This window comes from Neovison vison, chromosome 1 (genome assembly GCF_020171115.1).
Source record: "Neovison vison isolate M4711 chromosome 1, ASM_NN_V1, whole genome shotgun sequence".
NCBI classification, from domain to species: Eukaryota; Metazoa; Chordata; class Mammalia; order Carnivora; family Mustelidae; genus Neogale; species Neogale vison.
Genome location: NC_058091.1, coordinates 135,740,648 through 135,766,459, shown reverse-complemented (window position 1 = coordinate 135,766,459; position 25,812 = coordinate 135,740,648). Strand labels below are relative to the sequence as shown.

At 40.6% G+C, this 25,812-nt stretch overlaps 1 protein-coding gene and 1 long non-coding RNA gene across 12 annotated transcripts in view; one reads left to right on the top strand and one right to left on the bottom strand.

Moving 5' to 3' along the window:
• Positions 1-25,812, bottom strand: part of PHACTR1 (phosphatase and actin regulator 1) — a 551,546-nt gene that overhangs the window by 437,055 nt on the left and 88,679 nt on the right. The window lies entirely within an intron of this gene.
• Positions 8,190-25,812, top strand: part of LOC122912846 — a 117,683-nt gene continuing 100,060 nt past the window's right edge. For 2 of the 3 annotated variants that reach the window (XR_006385681.1, XR_006385680.1), the window contains exons 1-3: positions 8,190-8,306; positions 16,356-16,450; positions 17,333-17,507. This is a non-coding gene — a long non-coding RNA (uncharacterized LOC122912846). The remainder of the gene's footprint in view (positions 8,307-16,355; positions 16,451-17,332; positions 17,508-25,812) is intronic. The other variant, XR_006385682.1, reaches the window with a different exon arrangement.

The following is a 25,812-nucleotide window of genomic DNA, read 5'->3' as shown; positions in this document are numbered from 1 at the left end:
TAGAAAAATTCCCCAAGATTTGAAATCTCTTTTCTCCCTTTGGGGTGATATAATACAACAATAACAAAAGCTATCATTTTTAGGCATTTACCATGTCCCAGCTCCTACGCTCAGTGCCTTAAAGCACTACCTTACTCAATCATAGCAATTCACTGGGAAGGTTTGATTCTTCCTGTTTTTGAGTATAAGAAACTGAGTCTCAGAGATGAACTTGTCCAAGATTCTACAGTAAGTGGCAGAGCCAGGATTCAACCCCAGATCTTTCCAGCCTTTAACCATTTCACTTTATGAACTATCAAGCCATTTAGTATTGCTATGAATAAGTTTAAAGCTATTTTCCCAGGATTTAATGGATGGAAAATTCTGAAGGAGGTATGGAGAGCAGTAAAAAGTTTGCAGAAAAGGGAGACAGAGGCAGAAACTTCACCTGCTTTATAATTTTGTTTTCACCATTTCCTTGGTCAAAGTCCCCTTTGTCAATCTTTTCTCCCACCACTCACTAAAAATACCAGAAGGCAGTAAAGGTTTATAAAAAGTATCATCTTTGGATCACTACACAAGTATGACTAAACTCATACTTCCCTGCCAATCAGGGAAGCCATACTACCACTGTAAAAATTCTGCCACTACACGCATGTACCACACACACATGTGTGCACGCACGCACACACACACACACACACACACACACACTCACACACTGCCTTATTTGTCCTCTCTATCCTCTTCCTCAGTATAAATTATGAGCGTCCTTCTGAGTCACCAAAGTGGTTTTCTCCTTTCTCACAGCTAACCCCAGTGGGTTTCTTACAGCCAAGCCATAAAAACTCCATTACACAGCCTACCCCAATGTAAATACTGTTCTGATAACATGATCTTCATTCTTGAAATAGGTAATTCACGATGTCTTTTGACACTTGTTACCACATCCTTCTGACTATCCTGGTCTGTTAATAAAATTGGAAAGATTCTTCAAAGCAGAAGGAAAAGAAAAATATCAAAGCCTCTCTTCTAAGCCTGGGCTATTGCAATTTACGCAGATGGAAACAGGATTTCCCACTGCTGAAACACTGTAAGATACTTTACAGTTGTGAAGACAGACAAAAAGTGTCAGATATAATTTGCGGGATAACAGCACAAGTGATAGAGGTCTCTAAACCAGGATGTCGAACAATACGAGGCCCTCAAAAATAAGAAGAAACCTGTCTCAGACTAGTGACTTGTCCCTGGGGAGTGAGACTAATCAGGCTTTGTCGCTCCCTGATATGAAACCCAAGATACACACCCACAGGGTTTAATTACATAAATCTAAAAGGCTAAAGGGAATGACTGAATTTTCCTTAGAGAGAACCTCAGATTAAGAGAGGAATAAAAATGTTTAAGAGATGACATCCATTCTTTGAGGCTCAAAAAGAATGGGTCTGGTAAAACAGCTCTCATAAAAGGGTGAGTGTTTTGTACCTCTTTTGAATAGATCAGGTACCATCAGGATATTAATGAGAGAGGTTGACAGCCTCTTCATGTTAATGCCAATGTTCATTTAAATTAAGAACCATTTGCTGAGTTCCAATTCTGAGTTGAAAGGAAGCTATTCAAAGTAGCATTGTTGGAAGGTTCTAGAATTTAATAATATTCATGTACTGCTGTTATTTACATATCCAGAAAGGGTCCACCCTCAGGGGTGAAGAGCTGTGCTGGGTTAACTTGCTCTTGTCCCCATTGGAAATATTCTTCCCCTTGCAAACTGAGCTTTGCTCCCCTGGGAGACGGGCATGCATGAGGAAAAGGGAATCAAACTTTGTAAACACCATTAATTTCTTGTGGAAAGGCTCTGCATCCTCTTATGTGTCCAGTTAGGTCATGGAAGCTGTCTAGGGCAGAAAAGAGACAAAGGGACAAAACGTAGAAGTAAAAAGTAACTGAAGGACAATGAATCAGCTCTCTCTTTTAACTTCCCCCTAAGCCTATACTTGGTCCCCCTTTTTTGGGTGTGAGCTGGGATTTCTCCCGTTTGACTTAATCCGGGAGAAGGTGGAGTTAAGGGGCTGTTCTCTCATCACTCCTTCCCCTCCCACACAACTGTCAGTAATGCTCAGTGAAAAGAGGAGAATGATGATTGTCTTCCTTTTCCATTGGTAAAGCACAAAAAGCAACTTCACTAGCGCCCACTATTCAATCCTGGGGAACAGATTAATTTGCTTGTCAGCAGCAGTGATCCAGCTTCTGAGGGAATGATTAAAACAGGTGGAGTTTGATGTAAGAAGATGCGAGTAGAGGAAATACCAAAACGTGAAGCTGCCAGTGGAGAAAGGAATTGTGGGTAGATGGTGGGGGACACCGGGGCAGCCCTGGGGCCTCGAATAAAGGGAAAAGGAATTCTGGCCACCACCGAAGCCATTCCTTATACTTCCTTGGCTTTGCAGGGGTGCTCCTTGAGATGGTTTGGTGAGAAAGAGCCATATTTACAGGAAGCCAAAGAATGGCTGAAACTTCAAACAAAGCATGGTGGCCTAATTACATAGGCGATGCCTCTTCATTGAATTATAACTAAAAGCAAAACAATTAGAACGGATTCCTTCAGCGTGATTTTATAATTGTCTGCATGGGAGACTGTGTCATGACAATGGCAGTTGGCACCAAGACAGATAAACACTAAGTACTGAAATTCAAAAATTAATCTTTTCGTTTTGTCACGAAGGCATTTGCAACTCTGCTCAATGCGTGTGAAGTGCGTTGTGTTTTGAGGCGAACCCAATGAAGCCTATCTCACAAGGGACCAAGGATTTGGGCTCTGGGTTGCATAAAGTAGTCACAGTAACTCTGAATCACTATGCGGAGGGGGGGGGATTAATGTTTGTGGCAGTGGAACAGTGAACATGTATTTGTCCTGAGGGATACCCTTCAAGCATTTGACTCTACAGTGCAGCCTTTTTCATCATTTGTAGAACATCTGGTGGGCGATGGCTTCCTCCTCGAGGTAATACGCAAAATGACAGGGTCAGGAAAGATATGACAGCATGGTGGTCAAAGTCTAATTTTATAAGCCAGGAGATGAAGAGGAAGAGACTTACCTAAATTCACACAAAACTAGTCAGAGCCTGATCAGCTACAAGAAAAGGAGACTCGTTGGGATGCTTGGGTGGCTCAGTTGGTTGGGCGTCTGCCTTTAGCTCAGGTAATCCCAGGTCACCCTCAGGTCATCCCAGGGCGCAAGGATCGAGTACCACATCCGGCTCCCTGCTCAGTGGGGAGCCTACTTCCTGCTCTGTCTGCCACTCCCCCTGTTTGCCTGCTCTTTCCATCTCTGACAAATACATAAATAAAATCTTAAAAAAAAAAAAAAAGGAAGAAGAAGAAAAGAAAAGCATACTCCCTAGCTCCCAATTCATTGTCTTTCCAGAGAGCTGAGTAAGTTCTGGAGATGTACCACACAGAGCAGTGCCAACAGCCAACGATGCTGTAGTGTACACTTTAAATTTTCCAGGAAAGTAGACCCTACATTACGTGTTCTTACCATGATAAAATAATAATAATAATAATAATAACACAAGAATAACAGTGATAATAATAAAAAGGACGTAGGAGAACACTTTTGAAGGTGATGGATATATCTATATATGGCCTGGTTGGTGGTGATGGCTTCATGGGTGCCTACCTGTCCCAAAACTTATAAGTTGGACACATTGAACAGGAATATATTTTTGCATGTCACACATACCTCAATAAAGTGACTTTAAAAAAATAAAACAAACAGTTTGGGAACCAGGCACAATATGCTTTTCAGCATCTTTGATCCTTACCACAACCCTGTGAAGGTTGAAGATGAAGAAACAAGGCCCAGGAGGCCATGACCTGCTCATGGTTGTATGGCTCATGGAGAAGTGATTGGAGAACTGAATCTCCCAATTCATTTCTCTCTTCTTCTTCTATTTATTTATTTATTTGAGAGACAGAGAGAGCACGCACGTGTGCAAGAGTGAGCAGAGGGAAGGGCAGAGGGAGAGAGAGAGAGAGAGAGAGAATCTTAAACAGGCTTCACAGCCAGCGTGTAGCCCAACGTGGGGCTCAATCTCATGACCGTAAGAGCATGACCTGAGCTGAAATCAAGAGCAGGACACTTCACCAACTGAGCCCCCCAGGTGCCCCCTTTCTCTCCTCATATCACAGCACCACCAAGGAAAGGCAGTCACAGGAGTTTGTGCACCAGACAGGAGCTGGAGGGGACATCACAGGCAGTAGACACTGCAGCTTCCTTAACTGACCTCAGGGACCAGCAGGAGCTCGAATCAGGGCGATGAGGGAGGATGTGGCTTCCTACAGGAGATGGAGGACAAGGAGCCATGCTGAGAATGGAGAGTGGTGTCCAGATGAGCACATCAGCCTGACCAGTGTTTCTTAAACTCTACTGGGTCTAGGAATCCCTGGGCAGCCAGCTAAATTCTGATCCTGCTGATCTGGGTGGGGCCTGAGATTACACATTTCTAACAAACTCAGGGCGGGCAGTGGGGGGTGTGGCGGACACGGTGGGGATGCTGCTGCTGCTGTTGCTGCTGGTCTATGGGCTACACTTTGAGTTACAAGGCTCTGCTCACTCTTGTTTTCTGCAGAAAACTATCTCCGGTAGCTGCCTGGTTCCAGGGTTAACCTTCACCTGGCGGGCCCCTCTGTTTGCTGCAGTCTCTGGTTTGGTTTGGTTTGGTTTGGTTTACTAGAGGGACAGGTGGAAAGTGTAGAGGGACAGCCTCTCCGAGGCTGGGCTCCATGTCCCGGCTAAGGGGCTGGCCATCAGGGTCTTTGGGATGACAGAAGCCTCTCTTCCCATCACAGAGAAAGTTAGGGTCCCACATTGCCAGCTGGCTGCCATGTCAGGGGGTCAGGGAGAAAGCTGTGAAGTAGTGGTTCCTAGACTGAGAATCTGACAAAAAGCTCTGCATTTCCATCTCAGAAAAATGCTCACATGGAACATTTTCCAGTTAATTTCAGGGTGTTCCCTGACCCCCTGGAGCGGTTCATGAACGCAAGGTTAAGAATGCTACCCTCCAACTGTGAAGGGGCCCTCAGGACTTGTGTTTGGAACCAATATCCCAGCCCAAATGGAGACAAGCACACGCCTATAAAAATAAAAATGAGTTTCACTGAAATGCAATTTGTAAATATTTAAACACTTATTTGAGAAATAATTAGGGCCTCCTGTCTGCTTTCATCTCTCTGTGCATCATTAATACTCAAACTCCACTAAGTTTTAAGTTTTTTTTTAAATTTTTAATTGTTTTTACTATCTCCTAGTTGACAAAGCTTCACCACCAATTAGAGAAATAAATTGGCCTAATGAATTAATTATTAAAATTCACCTCTGCTGTTGCTGCCTCAGTGATGCTCATGCATATTCAAAGCACCCCCTCTTCTCAGCAGTTTAAACAAAGCTGGAGGAGACCTCCTTTTCTGGTGATCGCCAGGCACTGACGGAAAATTGCTTTCAGGTTTCAATGGGCTGAAACTTTACCCGCCACTGGAAGAGCAATGGACATTTCTGTGAAGTTTCATTTCAGTATCTGTATTGAGAACTAACAGGTGATTTCAAACAAGACAAGGGTCTTGTTTGTCCATAGACAAGGGTCTGGGTGGCCCACTCCGAAATGTCAGGCTGTGTCACTAATATGTCAGCAGGGAATGCACAGACAGACCCAGATGTGAGGTAAAGATTCTAGCAAGAGGGACACTTGGGTCAGGAATGTGGATCCCAGACCAGATGGGCTAGTTGGCTCGCTTTCCAAAGTCGGGCTAGAGACGTCACTTCTTTGAACCTTAGTATTCAGATCTGTAAAATCAAGATAATACTATTTATGTTTCCCAGGGCTGCTACGGGGCACTACATGGGGTTACATATGGAAAGGAGCTGGCACAGTATCTGCTGCTTTGTTCGTGCTCAAAAAGGCTAGTATTTGAGCCATGCAAAGCAATGAAACCCTGATACACGATGCCTGGCTTATGAGCCTCGAAACCATTATGCTAAATGAAAGGAGCCAGACACAAAAGGCCACATATTGTATAATTCCGTTTATATGAAATGTCCAGAATAGGCGAATCCATGGAGACAGAAAGCAGATTAGCCGTTGCCAGGAGCCGGGGATGGGGAAGAAGCAGAGGAGCCTGCTTAATGGGTACAGGGTTTTCTTTTAGGCTGATGAAAATGTGCGGGAACCAGATAGAGGTGGTAGGTGCACAATACAGTGAAGGAATTTTTAGACTTTAAAAATGGTTGATTTCGGGGGCGCCTGGGTGGCTCAGTGGGTTAAAGTCTCTGCCTTTGGCTCAGGTCATGATCCCAGGGTCCTGGGATTGAGCCCCACATCGGACTCTCTGCTCAGCGGGGAGCCTGTTTTCTCCTCTCTCTCTGTCTGCTTCTCTGCCTACTTGTGATCTCTGTCTGTCAAATAAATAAATAAAATCTTAAAAAAAAAGAGGCCTATCATTCACTCTCTTTAAAAATGGTTGATTTCATCTTATGTCTACGCATTTAACATAAGTAAAAAAAATTGTAAAATTTTTATTAATAACAAAAAAATTCATGCTGGTTCGTCTTTCCCTACACACACACCCTGTGTATCAGCTATCTCCTTCAGAAAAAATAAAGGGCCATGGGTCTCTATGGTTCCTGGCATTTCTTACATTCCTGGAGTCATGTCCTCTTATTTTTTTTTTTTTAAAGATTTTATTTTATTTATTTGAGAGAGGGAGAGAGGGGGAGAGATAGAAGGAGAGGGAGAAGCAGACCTCCTACTGAGCAGGGAGCCTGACACGGGATTCGATCCCAGGACCCTGGGATCATGACCTGAGCCAAAGGCAGATGCTTACTGACTGAGCCACACAGGTGCCCCCTGGAGTCATGTCCTTAGTGAAAACCTACTATGAGTTAAGTCCTGTGCTGGCTGCCATGGAGACATACAGGCAAAATGAATGATGATGCCTGCCTTCAGGAAGTACACTGGTAAGTAGGCAGTAACAGGAAGACATGAGTTTCTGAAGTAAGTGTACCTGACGAAGACAGAAGCAGATCAGAAGTACTTCAGAAAAGGTGACGGATGTGGGGCAGAATGACAGGAAGAGAAGATGGAGCAGTGTAGGGCCTGTTTAAGCTAGAGCCTCAAGCTGGGAAAGATTTGGCCAAGATAGGGATGGCAAAGAAGAAGGAAATCATGCAATGTCCTTCAAATGGAAGGAGAGCAAATGCCAAGTAAAATCAAATAGAATGCATCAAGTACACGAAGCTTAAGTGTCCAGCATAAGGATTTTTTTTCCCCTTTGTACATACCCTTGTAACCACAACCCATGTCAAGACAGGGAATGTTTCTTGTCAAAAAAAACCCGTATAAACTTTGAACAAGTCAAATTATTGAAACCTACCAGTTCTTTTCAGTAATGAGACAATATTCTCCGGCATAACCATCTATAAATCAGGATGCATTTTATGTAATGATTTTATTTTATTTTTTTAAAGATTTTATTTATTTATTTGACAGATAGAGATCACAAGCAGGCAGAGAGAGAGAGGAGGAAGCAGGCTCCCCGCTGAGCTGAGAGCCCAATGCGGGGCTCGATTCCAGGACCCTGGGATCATGACCCGAGCTGAAGGCAGAGGCTTTAACCCACTGAGCCACCCAGGCGCCCCTATGTAATGATTTTAAATAAACCCAGGGCTGGATCTTGTGTTTATTTATTTCAAAGGTTCATGTGACTAGGCAAATTGTGAGCCCCCTACATTTTTCAACATTTTCTCAAACTATGACACTTCCTTCCTCCTATGATTTCCGAAACCCCCCATCTCTGAACAACAGGAAACAAGCAATGACGCCTCTTCGTATTACGTTAAGTGCCACACCACCTTGCAGCTCACAGGATAATCTAGGACACCGAGCTACCAGACACGTGGTGGAAGAAACACGTGCTGAATCCATGGCCATTTCTGAGGAGTTTCTGGAACACAGACACATCTGATAGGCAGGAAGATGGACACCTGACACAAAGGCAGCCATTTACTGTCCGGGCAGCAGCCCAAGAAGCCTGCTGCTTCCTGAGGGTTCTCCACGTGGTACGAGGGGGCAACTGATGGACAAAGAGGCTCTTTGTTGAGGAGTCTGAATGAGACACACAGAGGGGTGACACACAATAGAGCAGAGCAGAACAAAGAAGCACAGAGAGAAAAGCAAGCAGAAGCCATGACAGGGGAAGGGGGAAGCAAGATGTCACCAGCGGCAGAGGAGGAAGACCAAACTTAGTGAGAGAAGTGGGGCCAAGAACACTGAGGGGTGAGTAGGGCATGCCAGGGTGGTTGCTCTTGGGTCACCTCAGAGAAGAGGCTGGAATGCAAGCCACTGTCACTTCCTGACAGAGGGAATAGCCTTCCAGTTCTGCAGCTGCTAAGACCTTTCAGGGATTTTTTTTACGAGAAACACAACGCACAGAGAGAACCCAAGTGTGTCTCCGGTTTTTGAAAGCCAAAGGAGCATCACACAGATCTTAAGTGAAATTCAGTGAGAGCGTTTTTATAAATGCCTGGGAGTAAGAAAGAGGTATCGTCTTCAGGAAGAGGAATATGAATTATTCTGGGGAGAAAAGGAGATGGAAGATCAAATGCTAAATTGTCGTAAAATAGAGAGCAACTTTGTTCCCCCTTTTAATTAATTACCAGTGGAAAAAATGAGTTTAAAAACACGTAGATTTTGAGATGAGTGTACGTGATGAAAACAGAAATAATCGGAGGAACGATTTTGTTTTTAACCTAGATAGATTTCACTTGACTAGCTCTGCCCCATACCCACCCAAACTGAATATACTACATATAAGGGACTTCTTCTTTTTTTTTTTTTAAGATTTTATTTTTATTTATTTGAGAGCGAGACAGTGAGAGAGAGCATAAGCGAGGAGAAGGTCAGAGGGAGAAGCAGACTCCCCATGGAGCTGGGAGCCCGATGCGGGACTCGATCCCGGGACTCCGGGATCATTACCTGAGCCGAAGGCAGTCGTCCAACCAACTGAGCCACCCAGGCGCCCCTATAAGGGACTTCTTGACAAGCGAAGATGACTAGCCAGGCAATGGAAGTGGGCTGCCTTGATAAAGGTTTTAAGTAAATTCAGTTCATTTATTCTATATTTCCATCCACTAGTTTTAGGGCCCCAGACCACTTTCCTTACAAGGGTGAGGCATTGGACTTTATTACCAAGAAGAATTATGTTAAAACATATTTATTGTTCTAACCATCAGTTGGAAGAATAGTCAAATCACATGATTTGCTATCCACAAAAGATAAAGTTTGAAATATTTTTGGGGGGGAGATAAAAGGAAAAGTTCTAATCCAGAGGCCTTTCCATCTGGATCTGATCTTGTATGAACAATTGAACTATGAAGCTTATTTAAAGCATTAATTTTTTTCTCCAAGAAAGACATCTGGCCTCCCATCTACCATTTTATTAGTCTACATTACCTCCTTGGAAGGAAAGATAAGTTTTTCTGAGTGGAGAAATTAAAACACTATTATATAAAACACTGGAATGCAACAAGAGAATCTCAATCCCAGGGATAGAGTTTTGTTCTGTTTTGTTTTATTTGATAGAATAGAATTGGTGAACAGGTTTCACTTCTCCTGCTAGCTTGGGTTGATGGATAATTAAGAGCCCAGGATGGAGAAAAAATGAGGTTCCAGCAAGGTTACTTAGGGCAAAGTGCTGAAATTTGTGAGTGGAGTCTCTTGAGTGTGGAGTATCTGCTATTCCTACACTAGGGGAATTGTTGTTATTAATGCCACGTGAAAGAATCTCTGCAAATATCAGTGATAGCTTTTATTTGCCTTACGCTAAAGCAATCTGTGTTTATTACAGAGAGTCAGAAAGTACATATCACTACAAATAAGACAGTAGAAACCATGACCATTTTTTTACCTAAAGATGTGGCAGCAATACTGAGAGATGTTCACTCCCTCCCTTTTTTTCATCTAGTTATTATATTTCAGAAAGGAGTTGAGCCTGCATAGTTTTGCAACCTGATGTTTTAACCTTTATCATAACTCATGAAAATATTTCTATGTCATTTAAAATACCTTCCTTTTATTCTACTGTACCAGTTTAATGTAGTTTAACCATTATTCTTGTATATCATGGTGGTTTCTAATTGTTAGTGGTTTTGGTAATCCTAATATCATGAATTTTGTAGCCATATCTTTTGGCACCTATAAAATTGCCCTGTCAGGATAAATTTTTATGAGCAGAATTGCTGAAACAAATTAAATGCAAGTACTTTTGATGGGTATTGATGAATAATTCTACTGAAATGCGATGAAAATTTATTTTCCACAAATTTTCGCCTGGGTGGCTCAGTTGGTTGGACGACTGCCTTCGGCTCAGGTCATGATCCTGGAGTCCCGGGATCGAGTCCCGCATCGGGCTCCCAGCTCCATGGGGAGTCTGCTTCTCCCTCTGACCTTCTCCTCGCCCATGCTCTTCCTCACTGTCTCTCTCTCAAATAAATAAATAAAATCTTTAAAAATAAAATAAAATAAAATTTGAAAGTATAAAAGATTTATTTATTTGAGAGAGAGAGGGAGAGAGAGCGAGGAGGGGCAGAGGGAGAGAATCTCAAGCAGAATTCGGCTGAGTGCAGAGCCTGACAGAGGGCTGGATCTCACAAGTCATGAGATCAAGACTGAGCCAAAACCAAGAGTTGGACCCCCAGCCAACCAAGCCACCCAGGCACCCTTGAAAGTGTATTTTTAAATGTGCCCATGGACTGAATAACGGTACTAAGATTTCAGAGACCGATTAAGAATTCTGTTGTATAGGTTAGTAATTGCTCTCAAGAAACTAGTTTCTGCACACGAGATTACAATGAATCACATTAATGTCATATTTGGAACTATGTGGGCGGCAAAATACTTTTTTTCGCACACAAAGTTATAATGGAAAAGTTACCTGCTTGTCACGAATATGTTGACTCATTATATGGGTCAGAACTTGCTACAGAGCTCTACTTTGAGATGTCACGGAGAAACTAAGAAAAAGTTCCTACAAACAGGAATGGCCAAGTTCTACACTGTGATCTCTGTTTCCAGGATGACCTGGTGTATACATTAAAACCAAACCTATTAAAATTACAGAAACAGTCCTGAAGCCTAAGTGGAAAATTTGATTTCTTCAGATTATACTTTTAAACTGTAAATCTTCTTAAAGTAACAGCAGCTGAGGTATGAGTATGTTATATAATTACCCTCCCTCAATCAAACTCAACAGCTTCCATTGGGTAAAAACATGCCAGACACAGCAGGTGCCAGGATTCTTAAAACTTGGTCTTACCCATTAAAGCTACAGTAAGGCTATTGGGAGAACAGCCAAAAAATATTTTGGGGGGAGGTCAGCATAACAATAATAGAAAGGATGCAAGTAAGTGTAAGACACAGAGACAGGGAAACAACAAGCAATGCCTGTGATGAATAGTGAAGGTGTTGTAAAGGAAGCATCTTTTTAGATGGATTCACATAGACTGGGTCAGTGTGAGATTTTTTATCAGAGTTTCTGCCTGCTCTTTGATAAGATTCTACATGTCTCGGTTCTAACCAAAACAGTCTGCTGGGAAAACAAAATATCTGAAATCAGCATTGATCGTGGTATTTATCTATTTATTTATCCATCATCCTCTCTTTCTCATTCTCTTGTATTTGTTGAGTTGACATTGTAATTAACACAGAGACTCAAACTCTCTAATGCACACTTGTGTCTCTTGTTTGAAATTCTCCAGAGAACGTTATGTCTCTTTAATGTCATCAGCCAGTCAAGAAAGAAAAGAAAATAGCATCAATAAATATTTTGGGTTTTCTTTACCAGTTGGTAACACATAAACACACACACAATCACTTTTAGAAAGATACAGTTAAATAATCCAAATATTACTCATTCACTCGCCCATTCATGAACTACTCACTGGATAGCCATTCTGCATTAAGCATTCTGTGAGGTTAAAAAAAATTAAAGCCCACATCTACAAGATCATTAAGCACTGGAAACTCTATGAAAGTACACATGTGTTACATCATCTTCAGAATCAGACTCTTTATGTTTTGGGAAACAGAGATTTGTTTGCTAAAATACTGTAGCATGGGAAGAAAAAATAAGAATCTTTGCGTTTTTAACTACAACAGCTGCTTTGGGAAAAAAGTCATCATAAAAATAGTTAAGCATGGAATGGTAATTGCTCATCTTGTCATCTGATTGCTAGATTAAAAACTCCAGATTTGTAATTGCAGTTATCATGCAAACAAATTCAAGATTCTGAAAATACATGTCCTCCTGGCTATGTTTTTTAAGGACAGTCATTTTTTTTTCAGGGATTTTGAAGTATTTTAATCATTTTAAAGATTGAATTTATAGAACTTACTAATGAAAATGTATCATGGAGACCTGATTTATTAAAAAATGCATTGTTTGATGAAATTATACTCTATAAAAGATAATTTCTAGTATTAAAGCATGCTATGAATGGCAGAAGTTGTAATTTTTAAAGAGGCTTTTAAGAATCCAATTAGCATCATTTAAAATTTTCTGTTCACGTTTCTGTTATACGATAGACTAAGCCTTTATACTCCACCATATAATCATTCAAAAGATGCGAGATGATATCTTCCAGGGGGCCTCTGAGTATTGCAATCCTGTCACATGTGCTGCCAAATTTTTAGCCACGTGTAAAGCTTATTTTTGTTATAACGGAATATTCCACAATGACTGTCAGGTTGAGTTGAGAGGATATGTCACAAAGTGTAGAGGTGAAATGTGTGGTTAACTTCAAGCTCCGACAAAGCGAAGTCCCCTCACTGGAGGGTGGAGATGCGCCTCCTGGATCCAGATGTGCAGAGAGAGCCACACACAGCTCTGCTCACGGTGCATAGGGCATAGAGAGGAGCAAGTCACCAATAAAAGCCAGAGAGCTGAGGATGCTCGCATGTACACGCAGCCACTGCTTCCTGGGGAAGGGTTTACCCTATAGCTAGCACTGACGTGAGTTGTTCCCGGTCTCTTCATTTCTTTAAATGCCTGCCAAAATGTCTAGAATTCAAAAGGACGGCAAGCACCTGAAGGTTGAGCACCACCGACCTTCATCTTTCGAGGGGCCCCAATAGTGTTCAGGCTCAAGTCTGAGTGAGTTTCCTCAATGCAGCCTGTAGATCTTGGACAAGGGTCTTAGCCTCCCCTGCAGAGGCAACTTCATTTGTCAAACGAGGCTGTTGTATCTTCCTTCTGGGAGGTTTTAAGAGCTAAGGTGCTATTTTCTAAGTGCTGAGTATAGAGTAGACGCTCTGTGAGTTTCCTAATTTAGAACTCATTACCTTAAATTCTTTATGGCCAATCACGAGAAGTGTGAATTGGTCGCCACTTTAATTGCCTACCCAATTTCAAGCAAAGAAATCAATTAAAGCAAGGTTTTTGCACTTTAAGGCTACATTTGGAATTACAGATTGGTCACTCTCACCGGTGTGACACACCCACACCCTATTTTTTCTGCCTTTCATTTCTCTGCCCTTCACCCCTCCTCCCAGTTTGCTCCCTAAGAAAATTGGACTTGTAAGATTATTTTATATCAAACATATGTGCATATCATCATGACTTGGTTTTATATTATAACCAAATAATACTCAAATGAATCAATAAATATCAGCAGTTCAAAATGGAATGATAAGAGTTCAAATCACAGCTGGAGGACAACTGGGTAAATGTAGGCACACTGGTTTTAAAACTTAAATTTCATACCTGTCTGGGAAAAGGTTTTCTTTGTTTCTAGATACACCTTTGGATAAAACAACCATACCAACTGCGATAGTACTATGGACTTTGCATTCTGAAAACATCACTTCCTGTCTCTGTGATGTTATTGGGTGTTAGAATTTTTTTCCCAGAGATCAGACCATCAAAATGTTCTGAAGTCAATACCACAATATCAGACAGGCCCCTCCTAATAGAAGAGGCATGTGAGAATAAAAACTGGATTTATTTTATTAAAAGATTAAAGCTCTTCTCCCAAATTTTAAGTGCTATTTCATTGCTTCTGATAACCTTCCAGATTCTGATGAATGACATCACTCACAAATTAGGAAAGTTTTATTCACTCACAAATTAGGAAAGTTTTATTTATTGCTTTCAATTCTATTTCTTAACAATGTAAAGCAAATGACAAAATACCAAGACAGGGGATAAAACAAAGTCGAACACACACACACACACACACACACACGCCCTCCTTATCCTTGAGCATAACATCTACCAGGGGTGACCCAACAGGTGCATATAAGTGGGAAATAAGGAAGAACCTTGCAAATGGCATGATAAAGACAGAGGCCGATGTAGGAGCAGAGCAGGGAATCAGAGACAACCTCATAGACACACCTCATATCAATTCAATCAATAAGCAATTTTTCAAAAAAAATGTGAGCAAATTTTAGCAGAAAGGATAGGAAAAAGCATTTCGAGTTTGCAAATGCTAGCACACATCAGAATCACCTGAAGGGCTTATTAAAACACAGATTGCTGGGACTTCTCTTCAGAGTTTCTCAGTCAGCAGATCTGAGGTTGGCCCGAATCTGCTTTTCTAGCAAATTCTCAGGCGCCGCTGATGTGTGGGTTCTGAGAGGACACCTGGGGATCAGGATGAGAGCACAGAGACAAGCAGGTGGACCATATTCAGGAGACAGGGAGTTGTCTGGGTTAACTGGCATGTGGGACATCGCAGCTATAAGTAGGTTGAGGTCAGAAAGTAGAAGGCATTGCATCATCAGAGGGACCACTACAAGTTTCTGACCTTGGGAAACTGTTCCATTCTTTGGAAGGAATCATTCTTTATAAAGAGAGAAGCTCTAGCAGCAGTTTGTAGAACAGATCAGAAGGAGAAAATAGGACAGGTGCTGCAAGAGAAGGCACAAGGACCTGAACCAGGATGTGAGACTGAAAAACAAGGGAGGGACAACAGAGACATCATAACAATACCTCTTACCTTGTTTGCCACTGATACAATGTGTGGCATGAGGAAAAAAAAGGGGGACATGAAAGCCTTTTTCTAGATTCAAGTGTGGTGATGCAAAGGCAATGGTGATGCCATGAGTCTAGAATGGGAGCCTACGCACATGATAGCGTGGTGGACGTACTGGTACAGCTATTGTGAACTGAGGCCCAGTTAGATTTTAAACCCAGAGTGCGAACTCCAAATCTATATATTTGGAAGGCATACACTAACCCTGAGGCTGGGTAGGATTTCTAAGACACAGTAGAGAAAGAGAACTGGATCAAGTCTACAACACAGAGATAGATATGATTAGGGAGGAGGAAGAGGAAACTACCACACTGGCATCTGGGGAGTAGGAAGAGAAGAAAGCAGCCTTATAAAGCCAATGGACGGAAGTTCCATGACAGAACTGTGGTTAACAGCAGCAAACACTACTACAATGTAAGGAAGCAAATAGGAGGCCATTCAAGCTGATGATTTGCCATTAGTGTCTGAGCATGTCATGGCGGACCAGAGCAGGGAATGAGGCATGAAGGGAGGTGACCATGTAGAGGCTGTTGAGGCTAAAGAGGACTATTTGAGGCTGAGAGAATGTGAGCCAGAATTGGATACACACATACATACATACCTCATGCTTCTAGAAAAGTGAAGTCCTTGTGGCCCTTTGACCTCAAGTAAACCAGATCACTTAAGAAGAGATTTATTTTACAAAGGAGTTGAAGAGTTTGACACCTCAAAAAGCATTGTTAAGTAAATTCCATACTGTGTTAATTGATGGTTTCCAAGTGTGATATTTTCAAGAGTACAGATGAGTCATTTCTTCTGAAGTTTTCTGACTTAACTAATAAGAGAGTTTGATAAATTTTTGCCCCAGATGTTACCAAAAAATGTTAAAAGCCCAATCCCAAACAACCCACATGTAACCAAAAAAGAAAATTCTTTTGCAACACATATGCTGAGGATAAGAGAGGTGAGATTCCAAACAGCACAGGAGGTAGTCATTGCTGTTACTGAGCAAGTCTGTAGCAAAAACCATGTAAATTACAATAAAGTTTCTGAATAAATTTCTATGGGTTAATGATTATTCATTTTTTTAGAATGTGTATTTTCATACTAGTGTGGTAAATTGATATCTACTCTTAAGTGACAAAAATAATACTGAATAAAATAATATTTATTAAAATTTCTATAAGAAATGATTTCATACAGCAAAGATCATTGTATAATGGGACCAATCATCATCTTTCAAATAAATCTGATTTCAGTGAATTCTCTCCTCTCAGGTATTTAAACTCATGCACTATGTTTTCTCATTTCCTAGGCTGTCAGCGCCTGAGTCATTCCAAGCAAGACAGAACATACAGGAAGAACTTGGGAAAATTGATGAGACCAAAGAATTTTGAAAGATATATAAACGTAAGTCAGACTTCAAAGCGCTTCTTAGAGGTCACTGAATATAATGCAGAGTTGTTTTCTCTGAGCTAAATATGAGAATCATCACATAATTCAACTGGCATATAATTCAATGGACATTATTCCAAAAGAAGGCGAAGAGACAACAAGGCAGTTCCAAGCAATATTCTGCAAGTGATGGTAATCATTTTTCCCCCTCTCTGCTTGACTTTGGCCAATTCTAGAATAAGGAATTCTTTTTAGCCCTCTGTGGAGGAGCAATTGCTCATTTGTTATTATTTGGAGTTTTACTCCATTCCCTGCAGTTTTTCTTTCTGGAGACGTTAGAGCAGAGGTTCTCATGTGGAGAGAGGTGGGGAGGTAATTTTGCCTTCTGGAGGACATTGGCGATGGAGAGATTTTTGGTTGTTGCAATTGGGGGGGGGGCCAGTGCTACTGCATCTGAAACCCAGTGATGCAGTAAACATCCTACACTACCCAGCGCGGCTCCCACCCCTTTCAACAAATCATTATCTGTCCCCAAATGTCAGTAGTGTCTAAACTGGGAAACTCTGAATTAGAGCACAGCTTAGAGAAATTTAGAAAAGAGTATAGTGGCACTCCCAATGCTCCTAGCATGTTTTAGTATGGATAGACAGTAATGTGTTTCTTTTTCCTATTTATTGAAACTCCTTTTAGACTTGAAGCTCAAGTGTAAACTCCCCATGCACTCTAGTCAGCCTCCTCCTTCCCCACTTCCCCCTGAAGGGTGGTGGGCTGGTCAGGGTTAGTGGTGCAGGTGCGAGGGTAGAAGAGGAGACCTAGAACAGACCAATCTCAGGTCTAAATTGCTCCCACCTGCTCCCGGTCCTTAGGTCCTGATTAGTTTCCTTGCTTGGCTCAAAGGTACCAGACTTCTGTGGGTCACTAAGTGCAGCAGTACTGACATAAAGACTTTCCCGAAAGAGGACACACAGAGAAGTGATAAGATAATGAGACCATTCTCCAAATCCTGCAGATCCCGGCGCTCTTGCCATTTGCGACGACGTGGATGGAACTAGAGGGTATTATGCTGAGCGAAGTAAGTCAATCGGACAAAGGCAACTATCATATGATCTCCCTGATATGAAGAAGTGGAGAGGCAACGTGGGGGGTTTGGAGGTAGGAAAAGAATAAATGAAACAAGATGGACTCGGGAGGGAGACAAACCATAAGAGACTCTTTATCTCACAAAACAAATTGAGGTTTGCCGGAGGAGGGGAGTAGAGAGAGGGGGGTGGGGTTATGGACACTGGGGAAGGTATGTGCTATGGTGAGTGCTGTGAAGTGTGTAAACCTGGTGATTTGTAGACCTGTACCCCTGGGGCTAATAATACATTATATGTTCATAAAAAATTAAAAAATAAAAAAAAAAGATAATGAGACCAAAGAGCAGCACACTTTCGCAGAGCACAGATAAGACAGCGCAGCTCGGTAGCAGTTCACAAGTGAATGCACAAGCTTTGAAAGGGCAGCCTGATATTTTAACATGCACGCTCATCTTCACTGTCTAATGGAATGTGTCTCCTCCTCACTGGAAAGCCACACAGATAAGCGATCTTCACATAAGGTTTTTATTTTGCCACTCTCTCACCTAAGAACAGAGAATGAATTAAAAACCAATTTTCTCTTAAAAAGGGAGAATAAACCCCCAAACTCACAGTCACTTTAAAATTTCTCCTCTCAGAATAAAATGATAGCGATGAGGATCTTGGGTGTCAAGGGCTTTCCCGGGGAAGACAGTCAATGTTGAGTTTAGAGACCTAATCAATTGCTATGGGTTTAAGCTTAAGATAAGAGTATTTCATTGATTCTACTATGTGCATTTTAAGAAACACTTAAACATTTCAGAAAGCAAGAGGCATCTTATAATTGATGACATAAGACAGCAGTGTGTCACAGTTTAATTGGTTTTCTCTTTTTCGTGGCAGATAAAATAATGGTATATCCTATGATTGATAGCATTTTAGATTTAATGAAGTCAGTAGTCAGTGTTTTCCAAATTTCTTAGGATCACTTGGATCAGGCCAGTCATCTCTATAACTGCTCTTCTTTTGATACTTGTAGATATATCTTTTCTTTTTAAAATTAGCTTCTTGTTCACCTTCTCTTTTGCCTAGTTATATAGTCCATTTGCCAGAACATAAAAATGATTAATTTTGCATGTAGCTTTTTGTTCCTAAGGCTTCTTTTCTTTTTTCTTTTACACTATCATAAATTGCTAATGAGGACTACAAACTAATAAAGAGTAAATAATACTTATTTTTTCTTCAATAAATAAGTTAGGCTAGAAATAGAAGAGCATAGGTAGAAGTTAGTATTACTCATCATCTTCGGCATTAACTGGCTATGTAAGTTTAATTATATAATATATAGCTCCATTTCCTATGATTCAAGGGGTATATAAATTTAAAGGGTTGTGTGAGGTTAAATGATAACACCAGCACCTAGAAATTACAGCTCTCTATGCAACTCCATAAATCTGAATCAGATATGGCTATCAGTGTGGTATAAGTAATGCTAACTGGATATCAAAAGACTGGATCTGACAACAACTTATTAAGTAACTTCTCGGTGGTTTAATCCTCCATTCATATTAGTAAAGGTATTGGCTTAAATGTTCCAAGGGAATATCATATTCTAGGGTCCTGTGATATGAAGGAAGAACTGAGCAAGAGTTAAAGCATTAATAAGTAGTTGTCGTTTGCAGAAGGTTTTTCTTGCTTTTTATCTCATCCCCCCAGCTTAATTTAGCCTCATTAATTCCAACCAAATCTCTAGATGATCTCTGCGATCCTTACAGCTTTAAAGTTCCAGGGTTCTGCTAAATGCTTCCTTCCCAAACTTCTACAGACTTCTTAGCTCCTTCTTTGCAATTAATTCCTCCCCCTTCTGCCATCCAGGCCCTAGCAGAGCTGTCAGCCAAGCAGTGAGGATATTCTGTTCTTTTTTATTTTTATTCTTACAACTGAACCCTCATAATTATTTTTGTGGCCCCTTTCTGAACTTGTTCTCCTTTGCCTACCTTCCTTACGAAAATGAGATGCTCAAGTCATACCTGGTTGAGCAGTGGAAGTGTGCCAACATCAGGTTCAAGGGGGGCATGTGGTGTTCACAACACTGACCGGACGGACGCTCAGTCCTGTGATCCCCTTGTCCCTCTCATTGACTTGACTTGCACAATTGAATTTTACTGCCAAATTAGATTGTTTGCCCATGATTCATTTGTACCCATCCTTCCAGTCTTTTTAGTGCCTCCCCTCTTGACTATTGTCAAAATATATTAACAAGGTCAAAATCTTTCTCCAAATCACTTTACCAATACAATATTAACTTAAGGCATACATCACATTTGCCTTAAGCTTGAATATGCTGAATACAAAAATTTGAGTATGCTAAATACAAAAAAAATACAAAAAATGTGCCCTAACAAACCCCAGTCCATGATTACTGTGTATTATCTTCCTGAAAACTTCAACTTATTTTAAAAAATACAGCATTCAAAGATTTATTACACAGCTCACCATTTAGAAATTGAAAAGGGGCCCTGAAAAAATGAGCTAATTCAAATTGACTTTTAAATTCCTTTAACTCAAAATTTTCTAGATCACACACCTCTCTTTTGTTGTTATGACTTTCTATGTTATGAACTGCACATATTAAAATTAGGGAATCACTCTGACTTTAAGAGAAAGGACAATGGCATACAAGGAGACATAAAATCAATTTATTGAACTGGAGGTTAGAAAAAGTATGTAAAAGGCACAAAATGCCAAAGGATCAAGTGTGTCTCTTGCATGTGTGGCTTGCTTACCATTGTTCTTGGGCTGTAGTTTTTTGGTGAGGTGCCCAGTCTTTGAGATGTTTTCTTCTGCACATATGAAATGCCAATCTCTGGATTTTAAAAAAAAATTAACTCTAGGGATTTATATCCCAACACTCATTCTAACCAAGAAGAGGGGTAAACATCTAGCATAGAGATAGTAAGGTTAAGGAGTTTACAATTTTTCTTTGTCACTGCTTCTTGCTTATACGACTATTTGTTCCTTCTCAGTGGAGTAATCCTATGGGATTGGAGGTCAGAAGCCCTGGGGTCTACTGTTGTGTCTGTTTTTTATTTTGGCATCAGTATCTTCATCAATCAAATGGGAATAAGATTTAAAAACTTGCAAATAGTGTTGATGGAAAGACTAAAGTAAATAAGGTATGTGAAAATATTTTAGTGAACTGTAACATAGAATAACATACACTAGCCCTAGGACGTAATGAGTTCCGAGTTATTACTGCTGTTATTAACAGCATCATCTTCACCTAAAGCTCTTCTGTGTCTTTCAGTATAAATGACCACTTGAATAAAAGTTTTTCCATGAAAAATTCTATTAAAAGCCCCTTTCCTTTATTTTCAAGGTCATATTAAACTTAAGTTATCTCATGATGAAAACATTATCAACACCAGATGATCAAAATGTCTAACTACATGGACATACAGCTTGGCCAGAACCACCGAGATTACCGACACATCAGAAATTTGTGACATGGCAGTTTCTAGCAATGAATCTGAGGTGCAAGATGTAGGTGTCTTCTATTACTTTTTTTAAGAATTTCTTTTACACCCCCCCCTTTTTTTTCAGATTTTATTTATTTGACAGAGAGAGACACAGGGAGAAGTGGAACACAAGCAGGTGGGGAGGGAGAGGGAGAAGCAGGCTTCCCGCCAAGCAGGGAGGCTGATGTGCAGCTCAATCCCAGGACCCTGAGATCTTGACCTGAGCTGAAATCAAGAGTTGAACGCTTAATCAACTGAGCCACCCACGTGCCTCTGAAGGCACCTTCTTAATGGCCTTTGTATTCACTCCTCCAAACAATATAGTTAGTTTTTTCATTTCTTGGGAAATCTGTCCAAATGTTGTTATTAGAGATATGTAGAGTGTATGAAGAGATGCTTTTCTTATTATAGCAAGAAGACAACATAGCTTTTTTTACATCCAGAAAAGAAATTGTGGGAAAAATATCTAATATTTTGAAGACCTAATAGCTTGTTCTAACTTCAAAAGGTAAGAATGTCTCATTTACATATGCATTTTGATTTGGGTGGTATTCTATTAAATAAAAAGCCAAGAAGATGAACTCTTTCCATGAGCTATCTCTAGGGTGACCCCAGCTTGATGCCTGGCTTCACCTTTCTTCACACTGTGGCATTTGTAAAGCATTCTTTCCACGGCTCATGATGAACTTTCACACTGTGGAGATCCTTTCGTAAAACTTTTATGCAGATGCCTGGAGCAAAACTGGAGTGAATCACATGTACCAAACATGTTCCCAAGAAAGACCAGATTTTAAAAATGGATTTTGCTTTTCCCCAAAGTGGCTATGGCAGAGTATGGCATTTAGAAGGTGTCACTCAACCTTTTTGCAATTTGACATAATCTTAAATCAATGAAATGCTCTAAGTTGCCACCTGGAGATCATCACAAAGGAAAAAAAGGATAACGGTTTTAAAGTGGAAAGAATCTGAATATTCTTTTAAGCAGAACTGGCAGAATTCTTTTTGGAATGATCAACCAACCATACTGAAAAAACAGGGAGCCCATACACTACCATACTGATTTAGGAAAGACCTGTACACTGTTTACCTTTTGAAATTATGAGACTTTATTCTAACACTGGGCCAGGGTACAGATGCAACTGGACCATCAAAATTTACAAGACAATAGAAGGTATGCTCTGGAGATTAGCCAGCAATGAAGACAGCTTCTTTTGCAATACATTGACCTCTTAGGTGACTATCCAAAGTATGTAGGACAAGTCACCATTCCCCTACTTAGAAAGCAGGAGGTCTACTCTTTCTGAAAACCCTCAAGAAGTTAGGCTCTTCCACTGAAACTTTTGTGTCCTTGAGTAACCTAATTAGTATTTCTGAGGCTCATTATTCTCTTCTATAAAGTGGAAATGACAATAACTGCCCTTTGGTGCTGGTGTGCAGAGTACCTGAGAATCTTGCAGAGGTGTCAGCCCAGGGTCTGGAACACATAGGGCAAAGATAGATATTAGGTGTCTCTTGTTTCTGCTTCAAACTTGCCCATGGACTCTAGCCTTCGAAGTGTCCCACTGTTCCTTTGCCATAAGCTACTAGCGTTCTCTTTTTCATGATCATGATTTATGATTATGACTATGATTTATGATTTACGATTATGATTTTTTATGATTTTACCTTCATTTACCCTAGACTATTCCTCTCACTGTACTTCTCCACTTTAGTGGAGACTCTGGACACCAATGTTTGTGGAAACTCTGGACACCAATGCCTAGTGGGTATGTTGGGAATCTAAAAATCAAAGATTGGAAGAAAATTAGTTATTGACTGAGTCCCATGTGCCTGGAAATCAAGGCATCCAGATGCCGTAGTTCATTCTGCAGAGGCATCTTAAGGACCCATTTTGCTGTATCCAGCACAGCTATGAGGTCACTGTGCCAGCCCTCAGGCAAGGGCCATGAGGCAAGAGTAGATAATGACCTGAGGGAGAGGCACAGCCAGTAGATCTCATGAGATAGCAATGGAACAGTCCTGGGCATCAAGCTATCTTCCGAATATAACATACTGGCAAAAGGAAAATGCTTTCTTGCCCTAATTGTTTGGACCTCAATTGGGTTTTACATCTAACAACTCTAAACCAAAAAGCACACACATTCTTACTTAAGTCAGAGGGGACTCAAAATATTACAGAAGAAAATGCATATATTTAGAAATAACAGCAATTAAGTCTTCCCAATATAAACATCTCCCAAATACTGGTTTCCCCCCACTTCCTTCTGACTTCTTTTAATTTCTTGATTAAGAAAACAAATCAGTTTTGTTGGTCTTGGAAAAATTTAAGTAAGTTATGCAGCTTAACTCTTTGCATTCCCAAGGAACGTAGATGTATATGTTAGAATTCTAATTTAACACATTAATTCTTTATTTACTTAACTTCACCAAATGGCTGAGAATCATTTGGGAACCTTCAAGGAATTCCAAAAATAATAACTTGTGTTTCTCCATGAACTCAAAGATTCATTGTCCTAAAATATAAATTCCGATTAAGGGAAGACAAAATTTCTATCAGGAATTTTCCCTGAAGAAAATTCTCTATTACCAAAAAAAGAAAAGAAGAAAAGAATGAAATGAAAAGAAAAGGAAAGAAAGAGAAAAAAGTCAGCACAATGGGCTAATTTACTTTCACCCTCTAAAAAGTGGAGGTGTAAAGTATATAAAATAAAATAAACTTGAAAAACCATGACGTTACTCTTCATATTGGTCAACTTATCTCTCCCAAATTACTTAATGTATATGGACACAATGAAAAATTTGCTGGTTTTTTCGTCATTTCCTTTCCCCCGACTTCTGCTGCCTCATCACTGATAACACATTATCTGCGTCAAACACTAGTACCTATTTATCATACATCCAACCTTTATGTGGGCACTTTTGTTACAGTCCTGTGGTTTCCAACTTATTTGCTGGAATCGAAATGTTCTTCCCTGGGACCATTAAATCACAGGCAGTTTGTGCTCAAAATGTCTTTATCCTTTTAACATGAATTAATGAGCTTCCTGGAAAGGTTAACAAAATTGAAATGCAAGATAATGGTTGTCATTCACATCCTTAATTGACAACAGTGAGTTCCCAGAGAAGGGATGACTTCAAAAGGGGCTCAGCACTAAGTCGTTAGTTCTGGACAGTAAAGAATTGTGTCATTTGTTTGCATTTTCATTATTAACTAAAGGTCCTTCCTTCTTGATAGGCAAAATAATCCTTAACATTATTTTGTAGTTTTTTATTCTAGATCCTTGCTACGTAAAGAGCAATTCGTGAACCAGCAGCATGAGAATCACCTGCGGGAATCTGTTAGAAATGCAGACTCTCGGGCCCCAACCAAGACCTAGAATTAGAATCTATTTTAATAAGATCCTCAGATTAGACATGTGCACATTGAAGTCTGAGAAGGAATAGTCTTCTTAGATCATTCGTGACAGCCTCCTAAGGGCTGGTCCTTCCTTCAAGCTCCCTCTCTCCCAGAGTGATCTTTGTAAGTTACAGATGTGATTATATAACTCACCTACTTAAAAATGTCAAGTTCATTTCCATAAGGCCCGCAAGGCCCCCTGACACCGAGTCCCTGACTTCCTCTCTAACCCCCAGCTCCTTCCTACCCACACACTGCTGCTCTGTATCTATGTTGTCCACTAGGGGAGCCACCAGCCACATGAGGCTATTGTGTACTTCAGGTGTGTCTGGTATGAATTCAGATGTGCTGTGAGTGAAAATACACTCCGCATTTCAAATGATCAGTATGAGGAAAAGTATGTAGAATAGCGCATTAATTTTTTATATGGAGGACAAGCTGATACATACCACTTCAGATGTATATCTAAGTAAAATAGAGTCTCAAAATTCATTTCCATTTTTCTCCTTAAAAAAAGTGACTGCTACAGCATCGGTTAAGTGGCTGGCTGACTCTTGATTTCGGCTCAGGACATGATCTTGGGGTCATGAGATTGAGCCCTGTGTTGGGCTCCATGCTCATGGCAGAGTCTGCTTCTCTCTCTCTCTCTCTGCCCTTCTCCCACACGTGCGCTCTCTCTCTCTCTCTCTCTCTCAAATAAGTAAATAATAATAAATCCTTTTTTAAGAAGTATGGCTACTAGAAAATTTAGCTTCTTAATACCCAGGTATTAAGGAGGGCATGTATTGCATGGAGCACTGGGTGTGGTACATAAACATGGAATTTTTGAACACTGAAAAAATAAAATTAAATTTAAAGAAAAGAAAATTTAGCTTCATTTATTTCTATCCAACAGTGTCATTCTGTGTCCTACACATTCAGGCTTGTGATCTGTTTGGGCAGTTCCCTTGGTTTGGACACCTTTTAGGGTAACCCAGGGAAGTCCTCTACGCTTCCGCAGTCACTCCTGGCAGGTTTACCAAATTCTATCACTGTCATGTGTTGACAGTTTGGTCTCTTCCTATGTTGACTGATCTGTGAGTTAAAGAGGGGGATATCTCACGTTCGAGGGTCTACTGTGGGTGAAGCAGACTAGGCATTTTACAAAGTGGCATGTTTCATTTTGTCCTCGGAAGTGGGCCAAGTGAGGTGAAGCTCAGAGAGGTTAACTTATTTTTCCAAAGCCACATAGCTGCTGAGAGGTTGAACCAGGATTTAAGCCAAGGCTCTCTGACTTCAAACTCTGCCTTTTCCATCTTATTTCTCTTAGTATCTCCAGGACTTAGCATGGGGCCCAGCATTCTCTTGATGTACAGTAAATGTTTCTTGGATTACATTTATTCAGAGTTCATACGAATTCACACG